The sequence below is a fragment of the Salmo trutta genome, chromosome 28 (genome assembly GCF_901001165.1).
Source record: "Salmo trutta chromosome 28, fSalTru1.1, whole genome shotgun sequence".
Lineage (NCBI taxonomy): Eukaryota > Metazoa > Chordata > Actinopteri > Salmoniformes > Salmonidae > Salmo > Salmo trutta.
Window position 1 is genome coordinate 44,493,543 of NC_042984.1, and position 20,038 is coordinate 44,513,580.

Below are 20,038 nucleotides of genomic sequence, written 5' to 3' on the forward strand. Positions count from 1 at the left end.
ACACAGTAAGCGGCGCAGGTCCTAATCCAGGCACTTGCCATCTCCCGTCTGGATTACTGCAACTCGCTGTTGGCGGGGCTCACTGCCTGTGCCATCAAACCCCTACAACTCATCCAGAACGCCGCAGCCCGTCTGGTGTTCAACTTTCCCAAGTTCTCTCACGTCACCCCACTCCTCCGCACACTCCACTGGCTTCCAGTTGAAGCTCGCATCTGCTACAAGACCATGGTGCTTGCCTACGGAGCTGTGAGGGGAACGGCACCTCCGTACCTTCAGGCTCTGATCAGTCCCTACACCCAAAGAAGGGCACTGCGTTCATCCACCTCTGGCCGGCTCGCCTCCCTACCTCTGCGGAAGCACAGTTCCCGCTCAGCCCAGTCAAAACTGTTCGCTGCTCTGGCACCCCAATGGTGGAACAAGCTCCTTCACGACGCCAGGACAGCGGAGTCAATCACCACTTTCCGGAGACACCTGAAACCCCACCTCTTTAAGGAATACCTGGGATAGGATTAAGTAATCCTTCTACCCCAGTAATGCCAGTAATTCCATCCGTTTGAGGGAAATTCAAACCCATATAGTTGCAGACCAGGTAGTCTTCCAAGGAACTGACAGCATCAACATTTCCACCATTGACCGGATCGTTCAGAAGAACCACATAAGGACAAAAAAGCTGTGCCTTTTGAAAGGATCAATCAGAGTTAAGGCGCAATGACTCCAATATGTGCAGGTAATTGCTATAATGCACAGCATTTTTACAGTATGGAGTATGGCCCATCTCTCCAGCATATCAATACAGTACTGCAGTTACTGTAACACATTACTATACAATCTTTCATTCCAGTACAGTAGTACACTACAGTACTGTATTTGTGGTAGAGTAAAATGTGTGTTTTCTTTACTTCTGTAGACACTATTTGAACTGGATGCCATGGCTGACCCACAGGAGTACATCATCGACGAGGCAGGGTTCAACCTAACGAAAGGGGGCGCAACATCATTGGTCACAGTACCATCATACAAGTTCCTGGCCAGAGGGGAGGCAACGTCACCCTATGTGCAGCCATCAGCAATCGTGACGTCCTCCACCGCCATGTCAAAGTGAGTCCATACAACACGGCACAACTCCTTCAATTTCTAGATCCGCTACACAATAACATTCTTCAACAGGAAGGGGAGCCAGGGCAACCAGAGCAAGCCCAATATGTTGTCATTTGGGATAACGTGAGTTTACATCGGGCTGCTCTGGTTCGCGACTGGTTCACTGACCACCCCAGCTTCACCGTTCTTTTTTTGCCAGCATATTCCCCATTTCTGAATCTGATTGAGGAATGTTTTCTCAGCATGGCGGTGGAGAGTGTATGACTGCAACCCCTACGCACAGCAAAACCTCCTGGAGGCAATGGTGGATGCCTGTGGTGATGTGCCAGTGGAGTCTATCCAGAGTTTTCTAAGGCATTTTTCCCACGCTGTCTGGTAAGAGCAAACATAATGTGTGACGTTGATGGCCTGACCTGAGGCAAGATGATGAGAACGCTGATGCTGAGTAACCTGTACATTTGCTGCATTTGGAAATAAAGCTTTTGGAAATTGGGTATTTTACTGTGCATGTTTTGTCAATGTAACATTTCAAAGGTCAGGTTTTTGACCAAAACAGCATATACAGTAGTATTCCCTTATCCACTAATGTAAGAGGTATTTATTACAGTACTGTTTTGAATTTCTCTCGCCAGGGTGTTCCTGAAAGGGTTATCTGGATAGCTGTGATTTTACAAAGTTCCAAATGATTTATCTGAAAACCTATTCTAAACATTTTGATAGCAGTGTTTTGAATTAATCCCTTCACTGTGTAGCAAACAGTCATGTAGTCTGTGTTTTTGACAGCTTGTGTGTGTTGTCTGAGGGCAAAGTTAGATGTTTGTACCGGGTGTGAGTTTTTAAAATTGTGTGTGAAGATTTGAGAAAATGGTGAGTTGTTTCTAAGCAATTGAGAAACTATAATCCATTTTGAATTCAGGCTGTAACAACAATGTGCAATAAGTCAAGGAGTATAAATACTTTCTGAAGGCACTGTAGTTTAATTACTCGTTGAATTACATGTAGTGGAACTACTCCTCACAATCAGCATCTTTGTTGCAAATTTACAACACAAGCTCCAATAAAATTATATCATATCATGAGAACAGTGTATACACCTGACTTCAGCATGATCGTTAAACTCCAGAGAGGACGGGTCTAGTTGTTGGATCTCAGTGTATGTGTGAGAGAGAATATAGTAAAGTGATCTATTTTTAGTGTCATGTGTTTATGCCCTTTTATGGTCATCCTGTCCGGATGTTCTAAAGCTATCGAGTGAGTGCTTATGTAACATGATAGTGCAGCTGTTCCTTTGAAGTAAAGCAAATGTTTGCAATAAAAATGTCCTGGTGATTAATGTGTAGTGACCTTGTTGAATGTGTTTGAACATTTGAAACAGTTGGGAATTTATATTGTGAATGGGGAGGCCTGAGTTTGAAAATTTGAAACATTAGGGAATTTTTGTAGTGAAGGTCTGCCTGAATATAAGTAAGTGTAAGACTTGTCCTATGACAAATCTACAGAAAACATGTCTCCTATAGACCAATTCTAGGTGAATTGTGATTTACCTTCAATGAATTAAATCTGTCTTTCTACCCCCTTGGGGTGTGTGTGACGCCTGGTTGCATGGGTGTTGTCAGGTTACAATCAGAGTTTTTTTCGGGGGGCTAGGGTCAGTCTGTTATATCTGTCTCATCCGGTGTCCTGTGTGAATTTAAGTATGCTCCCTCTAATTCTCTCTTTTCTTTCTCTCTCCTCTCGGAGGACCTGAGCCCTAGGACCATGCCTCAGGACTACCTGGCCTGATGACTCCTTGCTGTCCCCAGTCCACCTGGCCGTGCTGCTGCTCCAGTTTCAACTGTTCTGCCTGCGGCTATGGAATCCTGACCTGTTCACCGGGCATGCTACCTGTCCCAGACCTGCTGTTTTCAACTCTTTAGCGACAGCAGGAGTGGTAGAGACAATAATTGGCTATGAAAAGCCAACTGACATTTAATCCTGAGGTGCTGACCTGTTGCACCCTCTATAACCACTGTGATTATTATCTGACCCTGCTGATCATTTATGAACGTTTGAACATCTTGGCCATGTTCTGTTATCATCTCCACCCGGCACAGCCAGAAGAGGACTGGCCACCCCTCAGAGCCTGGTTCCTCTCGGTTTCTTCCTAAGTTCTGGCCTTTCTAGGGAGTTTTTCCTAGCCACCGTGCTTCTACATCTGCATTGCTTGCTGTTTGGGGTTTTAGGCTGGGTTTCTGTACAGCACTTTGTGACATCGTCTGATGTAAAAAGGGCTTTATAAATAAATTTGATTTATTGATTCATTGCCAGTAGTCATGTTAAGTTTTTTCAATGTTTTATTGGTGGAGTTTATGGATTTGCATGTGGCTGTGCATTATATGATGCCTGAATAAGAAAGATGATCTGATCATGCCTATTAGTAATCTTGATCCAAAAAGGCACATCTGTTTGCATTGCTGGTAGTGTATCAGCATGGTATGAGACAACATAAATAATACAATTTAAGTGAAATAAAAATAAACAGTATCCTAAATTGAGCCATGAATAAAAATTATTATCAAAATCTTTCAGATGTTCTCAGTATAGAATGACATGTACACAGTTTATATTACAACTTTTTGTGTTTTGTCTTAGTGATTGTTCTTTAGTAAATAGGAAACTCAACAGTGTGTTAGTCCGAGGAAACATTAACTAGATAGTTGTTTGATGTTTGTGAAACCTTGAAATGTACACAGTGAGAAGTGATTTTGTAACATCAGTTTTGAATGGGTAACTGTATCAAATATATGTCATTGTATGTTTGAATCTCATATAAAACCATTTCATCACTGCCTTGTAAACCCATTCTTGTAAGTTGGAGCTACTCTACATGATTGTCTGGGGAAGCTGTACAGATTTGAGCACTTGACAAGACGTTGAGATTTCTGGGTATGTCTCACCTCTAACATAACAATAAAGACTACAATAATAATACTATTGACAGATTTGTATTATTATAAAATATAATATAACAATCAACCAACCAAATGTATTTCTTAAAACCCCTTTGTGCATGAACAGTTGTCACAAAGTGTTTTACAGATACCCAATCTAAGACCCATCAATGCATATGCCGAAGCAAAGCATCTAGGAAACACGTCCTAGAAGTTATAAACCTAGGATTAAAATTAGAGAGGAACCATGCTATTGTTTTTCATATTAAAAATATATTTTTTAAAACAGAAATACTTTATTTACATAAGTATTCAGACCCTTTGCTATGACACTCAAAATTGAGCTCAGGTGCATCCTGTTTCCGTTGATCATCCTTGAGATGGTTCTACAACTAGATTGGAATCCACCTGTGGTAAATTAAATTGATTGGATATGATTTGGATATGATTTGTCTTTATAAGGTCTCATAGTTGACAGTGCATGTCAGAGCAAAAACCAAGCCATGAGGTCGAAGGAATTGTCTGTAGAGCTCTGAGACAAGATTGTGTCGAAGCACAGATCTGGGAAGGGTACAAAATATGTCCCCAATAACACAGTGGCCTCCATCATTCTTAAATGGAAGACATTTGGAACCACCAAGACTCTTCCTAGTGCTGGTCACCTGGCAAACTGAGCAATCGGGGGAGAAGGGCCTTGGGCAGGGAGGTGACCAAGAACTAGATGGTCAGTCTGACAGAGCTCCAGAGTTCCTCTGTGGAGATGGGAGAACCTTCTCTACAGCGCTCCATCAATCAGTCCTTTATGGTAGAGTGGGCAGACGGAAGCCACTCCTCAGTAAAAGGCTCATGACAGTCCGCTTGGAGTTTGCCAAAAGGCATCTAAAGGACTCTCAGACCATGAGAAGCAAGACTCTCTGGTCTCACGAAACCAAGATTGAACTCTTTAGCTTGATTGACAAGCGTCACGTCTGGAGGAAACCTGGCACCATCCCTACGGTGAAGCATGTCGGTGGCAGCATCATGTTGTGTCGATGTTTTTCAGCGGCAGGGACTAGTCAGGATCAAGGGAAAGATGAACGGAGCCAAGTACAGAGAGATCCGTGATGAAAACCTGTTCCAGAGCACTAAGGAGATCAGACTGGGGCGAAGGTTCATGCTCCAACAGGACAACGACCCTAAGAACACAGCCAAGACAACACGTTAGTGGCTTCAGGACAAGTCTCTGAATGTCCTTGATTGGCTCAGCCAGAGCCCAGATTTGAGTCCAATTGAACATCTCTGGAGAAACCTGAAAATAGCTGTGCAGCGACACTCCCCATACAACCTGACAGAGCTTGAGAAGATCTGCAGAGAAGAATGGGAGAAACTCCCCAAATACAGGTGCGCCAAGCCTTTAGCATCATACCCAAGAAGACTCAAAGCTGTAATTGCTGCCAAAGTTGCTTCAACAAAGTACATTCACATTTTTAGTCATTTAGCAGACACTCTTATCCAGAGCAACTTACAGTAGTGAACGCATACATTTCATACATTTTTCCCATACTGGCCCCCCCGTGGGAATTAAACCCACAACTCTGGCTTTGCAAACACCATGCGTTGCAAACACCATGCTCTACCAACTGAGCTACAGGGAAGGCCACTACACATTCAGGCACACTGACACTCCAACACACACACATAACATACACACACATTTATACTGACTCTACACACAGGCACACACATCTGAGCCACGCGGGACTATGAGTACATTTGCAAACATTTCTAAAAACCTGTTTTTACTCTGTTTTCATGGGGCATCGTGTATAGATTGGTGAGGTGAAAAAACTATTTCATCCATTTTAGAATAATGCTGTAACGTAACAAAATGTGGGAAAAAGTCAAGGGGTCTGAATTATTTTCGAATGCACGATAGATAGATAGATAGATAGATAGATAGCGAACAAAAATATAAACGCAACATGTAAATTGTTGGTCCCATGTTTCATGAGCTGAAATAAAAGAGCCCAGAAATGTTCCATCCGAACAAAAAGCTGATTTCTATCATAATTTGTGCACAATTATTTTTACATCGTAGGTGAGCATTTCTCCTTTTCCAAGATAATCAATCCACCTGACGGGTGTGGCATTTCAAGAAGCTGATTAAACTACATGATCATTACACAGGTGCACCTTGTGCTGGGCACAATAACAGGCTTCTCTAAAATGTGCAGTTTTGTCACACAACACAATGCCACAGATGTCTCAAGTTTTAAGGAGCGTGCAATTGGCATGCTGACTGCAGGAATGTCCACCAGAGCTGTTGCCAGATAATTGAATGCTCATTTCTCTACCATAAGCCGCCTCCAACGTCATTTTAGAGAATTTGGCAGTACGTCCAACCAGCTTCACAACCGCAGACCACATGTAACCACGCCAGCCCAGGACCTCGACATCCGGCTTCTTCACCTGCGGATCGTCTGAAACCAGCCATCCGAACAGATGATGAAACTGAGGAGAATTTCTCACTGTAATAAAGCTCTTTTGTGGTGAAAAACGAATTCTAATTGGCTGGTCCTGGCTCCCCAGTGGCTGGGCCTATAACCTCCCAGGTCCACCCATGACTGCACCCCTACCCAGTCATGTGAAATCCATAGATTAGGGCCTAATGAATTCATTTAGATTGACTGATTTCCTTAAATGAACTGTAACTCAGTAAAATCATTGAAATCGTTGAAATTGTTTCATGTTTGTTTATATTTGTGTTCAGTATATATGGCCTAACATAGAGGCAGAGTAGAATCCTAGCAGATTGAGTAGAGATTAACCCAAATGATGGCAAAGGCTTTGTGCTGAATTCAGGTAGCCACCAAACCGGAAAATCGTTAGACTCCAACCACCCAAGCCATAAACTGTTCTCTCTGCTTCCTCACGGCAAGTGGTACCAGAGCTCCAAGTCTGACACCAACTGGCTCCTGAACAGCTTCTATCCCCATGCCATAAGACTGCTAAATAGCTAACAAAATGCCTACACTGACTATCTAAGTTGACTTGTAATTTATTATACACTTATTATACACTATACAATGTCTCTACACACACTGACACTCCAACACACACAGACACACACAAACACTCACTCTTATCATTTGCTCACACACACACATAATATGCACATACATTTATCCTCACTCTACACACACACACACACACACACACACACACACTCACATTCAGTCACCATATACGCTGCTGCTATTCTGTTTATCATATGTCCTGATGCCTAGTCACCTTCCCGTTATACATACAGTATCTACCTCTATCGATCCAGTTTCCTGCATATTGTAAACTGACCCTGTATATAGTATGCTAACCCTAACCCTAAAGCTTACTTACTTGATCGTGTTCTTCTTATTGCTATTTGATTTTGTTCTACATAGTTTTTTTTGTATTACATTGTTATTGATTACTGCATTGTTGGGTTTAGAGCTTGCAGGAAAGGCATTTCACTGTACTGTGCATGTGACATTAACTTGAAACTTGAAACTAACTTTTGCATGTTAAGGTTTTCCTATCAATCTTCCAAATGTTTCACGATGGTACTTATCTGTGGACTGAAGAGGCCAACGGACCTTGCGTTCCTAGAGGACACGGTGGTTGACCTAGCTGAGATCTTGGCAAATAGCCTGGACTACGGAGGGAGGAACATCCAAATAACGGTTCAATGCTTTGTGTGTGATACTCCAGCAAGATCCATGGTCAAGAACACCAAATGTTACTCTGGGTACTATGGGTGTGAAAGATGTACCCAAAGAGGGGACTGGTTCAACTGAGTGACATACCAGGAGACAACTAACCTAATCTTGTGCACAGATGCGTCATTCCACGCTCACACGCAGCCAGAGGACCACCACGGCAACACACCACTGTCTGACCTCCCGGGTGACAAGGTGCTGTGTTTCCCCATCGATTACATGCACCAGGTCTGCCTGGGGTCACCAAGTAACTCCTGATGGCCTGGTGTAGCGAGGAGAAAGGCATGAGAATTTCTGCCGGCCCGGTGCAGGAGGTGAGCAGCGGATTCCTACATTTGAGGTCGTTGATCCCCTCCATCTTTCCTCGCACCCCCAGAGGCCTTGATGAGCTTGAGAGATGAAAAGCAAGAGAGTTCTGTCAGTTTCTCCTGTACATGGGGAAACTGGTGCTGAAGGGAGCATTTTCATGTTTGAAAACCACCTGCAGACAATCAAGAAGATGGTGCGATCTGTGAAGAGTCCCCTAGCTCAAATAGTCAACAGACTGGAGGAGAGTCTGACCAGGCCAATTGAACAGCCAAAAAGCCAAACCACAAAAAAGAGCAAGGAACAGACCAAACCTGTTGCAAGATGGAGAGAGCAGTGAGCTTGTGGAGGTAAGGAACAGACCAAACCTGTTGCAAGATGGAGAGAGCTGTGAGCTTGTGGAGGTAAGGAACAGACCAAACCTGTTGCAAGATGGAGAGAGCTGTGAGCTTGTGGAGGTAAGGAACAGACCAAACCTGTTGCAAGATGGAGAGAGCAGTGAGCTTGTGGAGGTAAGGAACAGACCAAACCTGTTGCAAGATGGAGAGAGCTGTGAGCTTGTGGAGGTAAGGAACAGACCAAACCTGTTGCAAGATGGAGAGAGCAGTGAGCTTGTGGAGGTAAGGAACAGACCAAACCTGTTGCAAGATGGAGAGAGCTGTGAGCTTGTGGAGGTAAGGAACAGACCAAACCTGTTGCAAGATGGAGAGAGCTGTGAGCTTGTGGAGGTAAGGAACAGACCAAACCTGTTGCAAGATGGAGAGAGCTGTGAGCTTGTGGAGGTAAGGAACAGACCAAACCTGTTGCAAGATGGAGAGAGCTGTGAGCTTGTGGAGGTAAGGAACAGACCAAACCTGTTGCAAGATGGAGAGAGCTGTGAGCTTGTGGAGGTAAGGAACAGACCAAACCTGTTGCAAGATGGAGAGAGCTGTGAGCTTGTGGAGGTAAGGAACAGACCAAACCTGTTGCAAGAGGTAGAGAGCTGTGAGCTTGTGGAGGTAAGGAACAGACCAAACCTGTTGCAAGATGGAGAGAGCAGTGAGCTTGTGGAGGTAAGGAACAGACCAAACCTGTTGCAAGATGGAGAGAGCTGTGAGCTTGTGGAGGTAGTTGGGAAAGAGGGAAAGGGGCAAACTGTACCACCAACCAGAACCTCTGTTCTTGGAGCCACGCAGCTTATCCCTGATTGGTATGTACGAAAACCACAGGAGAAACACTGTTGTAAAATGAATACTGACCACAGAGATCTGGCAGAGGGCCATACGAGTGGAGAGCGGACAGAAGACCATTTTTGTTGAAGTACTACATTTGAAGATGCCTGCTGTGGAGACTAACACACTGACACAAACACAAACAAACATGGTGGCTGACCTAGCTGAGATCTTGACAAATGGAAGGTGTTCCACTGCCACTAGTGGCACAAACATTTGGTGAGAACACAAAAACCATATGTCACAGTGCCATGGTAGTGGTCATTGATCTCAGTTATCTTTCAAATCAAATCAAATCAAATCAAATGTTATTGGTCACATACATATGGTTCGCAGATGTTAATGCGAGTGTAGCGAAATTCTTGTGCTTCTAGTTCCGACCGTGCAGTAATATGTAACAAGTAATCTAACAATTCCCAACAACTACCTATTACACACAAATCTAAAGGGGTGAATGAGAATATGTACATATAAGTATATGGATGAACGATGGCCGAGCGGCATAGGCAAGGTGCAGTAGGTGGTATAAAATACAGTATACAGTTGAAGTCGGAAGTTTATATACACTTAGGTTGGAGTCATTAAAACTCGTTTTTCAACCACTCCACAAATGTCTTGTCAACAAACTATAGTTTTGGCAAGTCGGTTAGGACATCGACTTTGTGCATGACACAAGTCATTTTTCCAACAATTGTTTACAGACAGATTATTTCACTTATAATTCACTGTATCACAATTCCAGTGGGTCAGAAGTTTACTAAGTTGACTGTGCCTTTAAAAAGCTTGGAAAATTCCAGCAAATTATGTAATGGCTTTAGAAGCTTCTGATAGGATAATTGACATAATTTGAGTCAATTGGAGGTGTACCTGGGGATGTATTTCAAGACCTTCAAACTCAGTGCCTCTGCTTGACATCATGGGAAAATAAAAATAAATCAGCCAAGACCTAAGAAAAAAATGGTGGGCCTCCACAAGTCTGGTTCATCCTTGGGAGCAATTTCCAAATGCCTGAAGGTACCATGTTCATCTGTACTAACAATAGTACGCAAGTATTAACACCATGAGACCACACAGCCGTCATACCGCTCAGGAAGGAGACGCGTTCTGTCTCCTAGAGATGAACATACTTTGGTGCGAAAAGTGCAAATCAATCCCAGAACAACAGCAAAGGACCTTGTGAAGATGCTAGAGGAAACAGGTACAAATGTATCTATATCCACAGTAAAACGTGTCCTTTATTGATATAACCTGAAAGGCCGCTCAGCAAGGAAGAAGCCACTGTTCCAAAACCAGCATAAAAAAATCCAGATTACGGTTTGCACATGGGGACAAAGATCGTACCTTTTGGAGAGATGTCCTCTGTTCTGATGAAATAAAAATAGAACTGTTTGGCAATCGTGACCATAGGTTATGTTTGGAGGAAAAAAGGGAGGCTTGCAAGCTGAAAAACACCATCCCAACAGTGAAGCATGGCTGTGGCAGCATCATGTTGTGGGGATGCTTAGCTGCAGGAGGGACTGGTGCACTTCACAAAATAGATGGCATCATGAGGGAGGAAAATGATGTGGATGTATTGAAGCAACAGCTCAAGACATCAGTCAGGAAGTTAAAGCTTGGTCGCAAATGGGTCTTCCAAATGGACAATGACCCCAAGCATACTTCCAAAGTTGTGGCAAAATGGCTTGAGGACAACAAAGTCAAGGTATTGGAGTGGCCATCACAGAGCCCTGACCTCAGTCACATAGAAAATTTGTGGGCAGAACTGAAAAAGCGTGTGCGAGCAAGGAGGCCTGCAAACCTGACTCAGTTACACCAGCTCTGTCAGGAGGAATGGGCCAAAATTCACCCAACTTATTGTGGGAAGCTTGTGGAAGGCTACCCAAAACATTTGACCCAAGTAAAACAATTTAAAGGCAATGCTACCAAATACTAATTGAATGTATGTAAACTTCTGACCCACTGGGAATGTGATGAAATAAATAAAAGCTTAAATAAATGATTCTCTACTATCATTCTGACATTTCACATTCTTAAAATAAAGTGGTGATCCTAACTGACCTAAGACAGGGAATGTTTACTAGGACTAAATGTCAGGAATTGTGAAAAACTGAGTTTAATGTATTGGCTAAGGTCTATGTAAACTGCCTACTTGAAGTGTGCATGTAATATGAGTAATGTAAGATATGTAAACATTATTAAAGTTGCATTATTTAAAGTGACATTGTTTAAAGTGATCCATTTATTAAAGTGTCCAGTGATTGGGTTGCAATGTGGGCAACAGCCTCTCTGAGTTAATGATTGCTGTTTAGCAGTCTGATGGCCTTGAGATAGAATCTCTTTCTTCATCTCTCGGTCCCAGCTTTGATGCCCTTGCACTGACCTCACCTTCTGGATGATAACGTTGTGAACAGGCAGTGACTCGGGTGGTTGTTGTCCTTGATGATCTTTTTGGCCTTCCTGTGTCATCGGGTGCTGTAGGTGTCGTGTCATGGAGGGCAGGTAGTTTGCCCCCGGTGATGCATTGTGCAGACCGCACCACCCTCTGGAGAGCCTTGCGGTTGAGGGTGGTGCAGTTGCCGTACCAGGCTGTGATACAGCCCGACAGGATGCTCTCGATTGTGCATCTGTAAAAGTTTGTCAGGGTTTTGGGTGTCAAGCCAAATTTCTTCAGACTCCTGAGGTTGAAGAGGCGTTTTTGCACCTTCTTCAAATCAAATCAAATCAAATGTATTTATATAGCCTTTCTTACATCAGCTGATATCTCAAAGTGCTGTACAGAAACCCAGCCTAAAACCCCAAACAGCAAGCAATGCAGGTGTAGAAGCACGGTGGCTAGGAAAAACTCCCTAGAAAGGCCAAAACCCAGGAAGAAACCTAGAGAGGAACCAGGCTATGAGGGGTGGCCAGTCCTCTTCTGGCTGTGCCGGGTGGAGATTATAACAGCACATAGCCTAGATGTTAAAATGTTCATAAATGACCAGCATGGTCAAATAATAATAATCATAGTAGTTGTCGAGGGTGCAACAAGTCAGTAACACAAGAGTAAGTGTCAGTTGGCTTTTCATAGCCGATCTTTGAGAGTATCTCTACGCTCCTGCTGTCTCTAGAGAGTTGAAAACAGCAGGTCTGGGACAGGTAGCACGTCCGGTGAATAGGTCAGGGTTCCAGCAGGTCTGGGACAGCAGGTCTGGGACAGGTAGCACGTCCGGTGAACAGGTCAGGGTTCCATAGCTGCAGGCAGAACAGTTGGAACTGGAGCAGCAGCACGGCCAGGTGAACTGGGGACAGCAAGGAGTCATCAAGCCAGGTAGTCCTGAGGCATGGTCCTAGGGCTCAGGTCCTCCGAGAGAAAGAAAGAGAGAAAGAGAGAATTAGAGAAAGCATGTTTAAATTCACACAGGACACCAGAAAAGACAAGAGAAATACTCCAGATGTGACAGACTGACCCTAGCCCCCCGACACATAAACTACTGCAGCATAAATACTGGAGGCTGAGACAGGAGGGGTCAGGAGACACTGTGGCCCCATCCGATGAAACCCCTGGACAGGGCCAAACAGGTAGGATATAACCCCACCCACTTTGCCAAAGCACAGCCTCCACAGCACTAGAGGGATATCTCCAACCACCAACATACCATCCCGGGACAAGGCCGAGTATAGCCCACAAAGATCTCCGCCACGGCACAGCCCAAGGGGGGGCGCCAACCCAGACAGGAAGACCACGTCAGTGACTCAACCCACTCAAGTGACGCACCCCTCCCAGGGACGGCATGGAAGAACACCAGTAAGCCAGTGACTCAGCCCCCGTAGTAGGGGAAGAGGCAGAGAATCCCAGTGAAAAGAGGGGAAACCGGCCAGGCAGAGACAGCAAGGGCGGTTCGTTGCTCCAGCCTTTCCGTTGACCTTCACACCCCTGGGCCAGACTACACTTAATCATAGGACCTACTGAAGAGATGTGTCTTCAGTAAAGACTTAAAGGTTGAGGCTAGCACTGGAGTAATATGATCAATTTTTTTGGTTCTAGTCAGGATTCTAGCAGCCGTATTTAGCACTAACTGAAGTTTATTTAGTGCTTTATCCGGGTAGCCGGAAAGTAGAGCATTGCAGTAGTCCAACCTAGAAGTAACAAAGGCATGGATTAATTTTTCTGCGTCATTTTTGGACAGAAAGTTACTGATTTTTGCAATGTTACGTAGATGGAAAAAAGCTGTCCTTGAAACAGTCTTGATATGTTCTTCAAAAGAGAGATCAGGGTCCAGAGTAACGCCGAGGTCCTTCACACACTGTCTATATGGGTGGACCATTTCAGTTTGCCTGTGAATTGTACGCCCAGGAACTTGAAACTTTCCACCTTCTCCAATGCTGACCCTTCGATGTGGAGAGGGGTTGCTCCCTCTGCTGTTTCCTGAAGTCCACGATCATCTCCTTTGTTTTGTTGATGTTGAGTGAGAGGTTGTTTTCCTGACAACACACTCCGAGTGCCCTCACCTCCTCCCTGTAGGCTGTCTCGTCGTTGTTGGTGATCAAGCCCACTACTGTTGTGTCATCTACAAGCTTGATGATTAAGTTGGAGGCGTGCATGGCCACACAATCGTGGGTGAACAGGGAGTACAGGAGAGGGCTGAGCACACACCCTTGTGGGGCCCCAGTGTTGCGGGTCAGTGAAGTGGAGATGTTGTTTCCTACCTTCACCACCTGGGGGTGGTCCGTCAGAAAGTCCAGGACCCAGTTGCACAGGGAGGGGACGAGACCCATGGCTTGCAGCTTGATGATGAGCTTGGAGGGTACTATGGTGTTGAATGCTGAAATGTAGTCAATGAACAGCATTCTTACATAGGTTTTCTTTTAGTCCGGATGGGATAGTGCGATGGCGATTGCGTCATATGTGGACCTATTGGGGTGGTATGCAAACTGAAGGGGGTCTAGGGTGGCCGGTAAGGTGGCGGTGATATGATCGTTGACTAGCCTCTCAAAGCACTTCATGATGACAGAAGTGAGTGCTATGGGGCGGAAGTAATTTAGTTCAGTTATCTTTGCCTTCTTGGGTACAGGAACAATGGTGGCCATCTTGAAGCATATGGAGACAACAGACTGGGATAGAGAGCGATTAAATATGTCCGTAAACACACCAGCCAGCTGGTCTGCGCATGCTCTGAGGACACGGCTAGGGATGCCATCAGGGCCAGAACCCTTGCGAGGGTTAACATGTTTAAATGTTTTACTCACATCAGCCACTGAGAAGGGGGGGGGGGCACAGTCTTTGTTAGCGAGCTGCGACAGTGGCACTGTATTATCCTCAAAGCAAGGAAAGAAGGTGTTTCGTTTGCCTGGAAGCGTGACGTCTGTGTTTTTGTTTTTGTAGTCCGTGATTTCCTGTAGACCCTGCCATATACTTCTCATGTCTGAGCCGTTGAATTGCGACTCCACCTTGTCCCTGTACCGGCATTTCTCTTGTTTGATTGCCTTGCGGAGGGAATAACTACTCTTTAATATTCAGCCATATCACCAGACCTCTATCCATGGTTAAATGCGGTGGATTGCGCTTTCAGTTTTTCGGTAGGACTTGAGTTCCTGTGTGTTGTTATGATCACACCATGAGTTGTTAATTATAAAGCATACACCCCCGCCCTTGCTCTTCCCAGAGAGGTGGTTATCTCTGTTGGTGTGATGCATGGAGAAGCCGGCTGGACCGATTCCGACAACATATCCCGAGAGAGCCATGTTTCTGTGAAACAGAGAATGTTACAATCTCTGATGTCTCTCTGGAAGGCAACCCTTGCTCGAATTTCATCTACATTGTTGTCAAGAGACTAGCGAGAACTCGGGAGCGGTGAGCAATGTACCCGTTTACGAAGCCTGACCAGAAGTCCGTCTGCCCCTTCTGCGTCGCCGTTGTTTTCGCTGCTGGGATTAGATCCATTTTCTTGGGTGAGAGGATCTGCTTCGGGAAAGTCGTATTCCTGGTCGTAATGTTGGTAAGTTGACGTTGCTCTTACATTTACATTTTACATTTTCGTCATTTAGCAGACGCTCTTATCCAGAGCGACTTTACAAAAGTGGTGCATTCACCTTAAGATATCCAGTGGAACAACCACTTTACAATAGTACATCTATATCTTTTTTGGGGGGGGTGGGTAGAAGGATTACTATATCCTATCCCAGGTATTCCTTAAAGAGGTGGGGTTTCAGGTGTCTCTGGAAGGTGGTGATTGACTCCGCTGTCATGGCGTCGTGAGGGAGCTTGTTCCACCATTGGGGTGCCAGAGCAGCGAACAGTTTTGACTGGGCTGAGCGGGAACTGTGCTTCCGCAGAGGTAGGGGGGCCAGCAGGCCAGAGGTGGATGAACGCAGTGCCCTTGTTTGGGTGTAGGGCCTGATCAGAGCCTGAAGGTACGGAGGTGCCGTTCCCCTCACAGCTCCGTAGGCAAGCACCATGGTCTTGTAGCAGATGCGAGCTTCAACTGGAAGCCAGTGGAGTGTGCGGAGGAGCGGGGTGACGTGAGAGAACTTGGGAAGGTTGAACACGAGACGGGCTGCGGCGTTCTGGATGAGTTGTAGGGGTTTAATGGCACAGGCAGGGAGCCTCGCCAACAGTGAGTTGCAGTAATCCAGACGGGAGATGACAAGTGCCTGGATTAGGACCTGCGCCGCTTCCTGTGTGAGGCAGGGTCGTACTCTGCGAATGTTGTATAGCATGAACCTACAGGATCGGGTCACCATCTTGATGTTAGCGGAGAACGACAGGGTGTTGTCCAGGGTCACGCCGAGGCTCTTAGCACTCTGGGAGGAGGACACAATGGAGTTGTCCACCGTGATGGCGAGATCAAGGAAAGGGCAGTCCTTCCCCGGGAGGAAGAGCAGCTCCGTCTTGCCGAGGTTCAGCTTGAGGTGGTGATCCGTCATCCACACTGATATATCCAATAGTTCTTCCCGGCTGTATGTAATAAGACTTAAGATTTCCTGGGGTAACAATGTAAGAAATAATACATAAAAAAACTAAATACTGCATTGTTTCCTAAGAACGCGAAGCGAGGCTTCCATCTCTGTCAGCGCCATTTTCATTTCACTAACTCTTTGTTTCTTTTTATCAACAGAATGTACTTCATTGTGGATTTTCTGGGTGAGGAAAGTGTTGGATTAGTGGCAGAATATTGATATCAGGAAAAGTAGGTATTGTATTCTCTCATCATATTTCTTAGTGCAATTAAAATGTGTTTGTTTATATGGCCTTCCATTAAATGTACTGTGTTAACTTATATTTACGTACTTCACATGTCACAAATGCTGTTGAAATGACAACTGTAATATCTTTGAGTACATTTCGTCAAAAGTTTTGTTACTGGCCACGGTAAAACCCGACTAGCAAAGCCAAGAAAATGGAGGTGCCTGATGAGGAAGCTGGAGTGTGAGGAGAATCAAGAGCTTTGCCTGGACAGTTGCTGGACCCATTTGTTGTCATTTTGTCCGCCATTTAATTAATTAACAGTGGCCCAGAAACAATCCCAGCCATGTAGAAAGCTTATGAATTTGCAAATGTTTTCTACTATTCGAATAGGTACTAGTTAATGTTCTTCTATCTTTTTAGATGAATTTACAAAAAATGTGAAGTGGTCTAAGGTTGTGGAAGTGAAGTCAGCAGTTGAAAGTGTGGACGAAACATTGTGAAAAGACAGAGGAAATTACAGAGACAGCAGCTGTGAGGGTATGACACAGACTCATCTGGAAACAGATCAACAAACCCACTAAATCTGATCTGGTCTCTGTAACCCTTAACCCTGACTGCCTTTTTGACCACAGTATATTGTGTACTATTTAGATGAGGGCTTTGAACTAAGCACAAAAGCAAAGGCCACAATGGAACCCTACTGCCAAAAGACAAAAAAAAAACTAGAGGTATGATTGTAAACATTTATCTTCAACATTTCTAAACGCATCGTTGGTGTTAATCACAGCTCATGCTTCAGTGGAGACTGTCACAGTTTCAGAAAATAATATACACAAACATGAAATATTGCATTTTAAATATCAGATGAAATTAAAGACGACCCATTGCCTTTAATTCGATGTACACATACTTATGAGCTAACAGCAAAATGGGTAGATCTGGGCTTAAAAATAATCCATGCTTCCCCAGTGGAATCAGAACATGATTTTGTGCATACGTCACGGTTTGGGGTTTAGCTTGCCCAAAGCCTGATGAATTTCTAATGAGCTTATATGAACATATTCTTCATAAACATTGAGACACCACGCCAGTGATCACATATAACCTAAAGATCTTCACTATGAACTCACCAAAAGGGATTCACCTTGACATTGGATACAATTCTGAAAGTAATCAAATGATCATGAAATAATGGAAATGCACACTTATTTTTTTGATTGTCCACGATCAGGCGCAGTGGGTCCTGGAGGCGGAGGAAGGCGGGCACCATCAGCCAGAGACTGATAACACACTCGTCTTGTTCCAGGAAAGAGAAGAGAGACTAAATGCCACCAATTGAGGAGTTTTTGTATGGAGGTCAATGAGAGAGTATTGAATTTGGTCAGCATAAAAATGTAATTGCTTATTTACTACATGAGGTGAGGCTTATTTGATGTTTAAGTTTTACGAATGTACTGATACAAGTAGACAAGGTTGGAATTCTGCCATTATCTACTGTAAGGGTCCTGTGTGTAGCTGGTGTAGAGAGTCAGGCGCAGGACAGCAGATATGAGTAGAACAACACCAGGTCTGTAAGGGTCCTGTGTGTAGCTGGTGTAGAGAGTCAGGCGCAGGACAGCAGATATGAGTAGAACAACACCAGGTCTGTAACGGTCCTGTGTGTAGCTGGTGTAGAGAGTCAGGCGCAGGACAGCAGATATGAGTAGAACAACACCAGGTCTGTAAGGGGCCTGTGTGTAGCTGGTGTAGAGAGTCAGGCGCAGGACAGCAGATATGAGTAGAACAACACCAGGTCTGTAAGGGTCCTGTGTGTAGCTGGTGTAGAGTCAGGCGCAGGACAGCAGATATGAGTAGAACAACACCAGGTCTGTAAGGGTCCTGTGTGTAGCTGGTGTAGAGTCAGGCGCAGGACAGCAGATATGAGTAGAACAACACCAGGTCTGTAAGGGTCCTGTGTGTAGCTGGTGTAGTCAGGCGCAGGACAGCAGATATGAGTAGAACAACACCAGGTCTGTAAGGGTCCTGTGTGTAGCTGGTGTAGCGACTCAGGCGCAGGACAGCAGATATGAGTAATCAACATACTTTACTCAAAAAGACACATGTACAAAGTAACATCACGAGCCCACAAAGACGGACCGAATTACAATAAACAATCACTCACAAACACAACATGGGGAACAGAGGGATAAATAATAAACAAGTGATTGGTTGAGTGAAGCCAGGTGTGTAAGACTTCCCTGTGGCTCAGTTGGTAGAGCGTGGTGTTTGCAACGCCAGCATGGTGTGTGCAATGCCAGGGTTGTGGGTTCGATTCCCATGGGGGGCCAGTACAAAAAAAAATTAAATATGAAATGTATGCATTCACTACTGTAAGTCGCTCTGGATAAGAGTGTCTGCTAAGTGACTTAAATGTAAGACAGAACAAATGAAAAGTGGATCGGTGGTAGAAAGCTGGTGATGTTGACTGCCGAACACCGCCTGAACAAGGAGAGGGACTGACTTTGGTGGAAGTTGTGACATCTACCTGTCACAGTGGATAATGACTTGATTTCAAACATTAAAGTGTGAAACTTCACTGCTTGCATCTTGTATACTGTATGTGCTCCCAGACAATGACAAACCCTCAACACCATTCTCAGATGGAGTGTACAAAGCCGCCCAGCAAGATTAAATTAATTCATGGTATTTTAACCTTTTATTTTAGGTTTATTTTAACCTGAAACATTTATTTTTTACTTCTCAATTACTGTATTTTTATTAATGTGACTCGCAACATTGAAAATGTGACTCTACATTTGCCTCCTTTCATGTGCCTTCCATATTTTCTTAGAGTTTGAGGACATGTATTTCCATTGTTAAGGCTAAGTTCGTTGTTCGAACCTTTGTAGGATGGTTAGATCGTTAAATCTCCAAGCTGTTTCCAAGCTATTTCCGAAACCATCGTTACTAATGTTGCACTTGAAAATGCTCTTTATTTACTGACTGCCTCAGACCACTCGTAGGACAGCTAAGGGCATTATTATACACAAGATATCCGCAATACATGGAATTAATATGTTTTTCTGTCTCTCTGTGACCACTGTTAGCTTCAGAACAAAGTTGACTACAAATACAAAGTTGCTAATGTCTTTGGAATTGTTACAAACAACCAAAGGATACAAATATACTTAAAATGTAAACTGAAATGACTGCATAGCAAGATAATTAGGCAACATGGGCCTATATATTTAAATCATATTGAAATCAATTTCATGTTTAATCAAGTTCTATTTTCTACATTTTCTCTTCAATTTCATGATTTGACATCATGTGTACAATGATGGCCCTAAGCATTTAGAATAAGCCGCCTCACTATTTGCAGCCATAGGTGTAATGTATCTTTAGGGGCTGATCTGTCGTCAGTATTGTGAAATAATTATAATGCTAAGGTAAGATTTGAATGGAGAAAACTGTTCAGAGAGCAGCGCTGGATTTCTTTCGATCCTATCAGTATCAACACATATCTTTGTTGTATGTTGGAAGCATTGTCATACAATCTGCTAGGGAGCTTTAACAGTATATGGATAAGGTTGATAAAATCCATATGTGATCATG

General features: G+C 44.2%; 1 long non-coding RNA gene across 1 annotated transcript; it reads left to right on the top strand.

Annotated features, from left to right (window-relative positions):
* Positions 1 to 532: 532 nt before the first annotated feature.
* On the top strand, positions 533 to 1,590 carry LOC115166324 (uncharacterized). The gene is made up of 3 exons (XR_003870304.1): positions 533 to 727; positions 908 to 1,098; positions 1,341 to 1,590. It is a non-coding gene; the product is annotated as an uncharacterized LOC115166324 (long non-coding RNA).
* Positions 1,591 to 20,038: the final 18,448 nt, after the last annotated feature.